Raw genomic sequence first — 695 nt, forward strand, 5'->3', positions numbered from 1 at the left:
TGCGAGACATAGCGTCTGCTCTAACGTCCTTCCATGCTTCTCCCTTTTTATCCTTTTCTTTCCCTAAACCTTCTCATCCACATTATCGGAGCTTGGAACAAAATATCTCGTAAACTGTTGCATTTTTATATGATTTATACTATGCTGGATTAATGGGAGAGGTTTACTATTACTACAATTTATTAAAATTTATATGTTATCTAGAATGCCCTTCGCCCTTTATTGATATACGCCGAGCGGCCGGAATTGCTGAGAAAGCATTTTCGGTCACTTGAAACAAGCACCGCAGTAAGACAGATGTTATCTCGCGCTGTAGCGCTGTCTCGTTCGCTCGCGCTGTAGCGCTGTCTTATTCGCTCTCGGCACGCCGAAGGTCGGCACACGGACATGGGGTCGTGCTTGTGTGTGTGGGGCTACCGACAGAGAGAAACCCTCTGCTATTGGTTTCACCAGACCGCCGTCTGATTCAATGTCGCCACCGTCAAATCAGAGTTTTTGGCTGACTATTCAGGAGCCTTAAGGGGATGCTAGAGCGACGGTCGAAGTTAATCAAGGTCGATATTACAGGTTTTCATTTCCAATGTATAAGATGCTTACTCCCTCTGGGTTAACATGATCATGCAGGAAATTCGATCGATTAATTATCGATATTTTTATTCCGTTTCCTACATTACCATCTTGCTCAGGGACGAAAA

Source organism: Trachymyrmex cornetzi, unplaced genomic scaffold (genome assembly GCF_001594075.2).
Source record: "Trachymyrmex cornetzi isolate Tcor2-1 unplaced genomic scaffold, Tcor1.1 scaffold54, whole genome shotgun sequence".
Classification (NCBI taxonomy): Eukaryota; Metazoa; Arthropoda; class Insecta; order Hymenoptera; family Formicidae; genus Trachymyrmex; species Trachymyrmex cornetzi.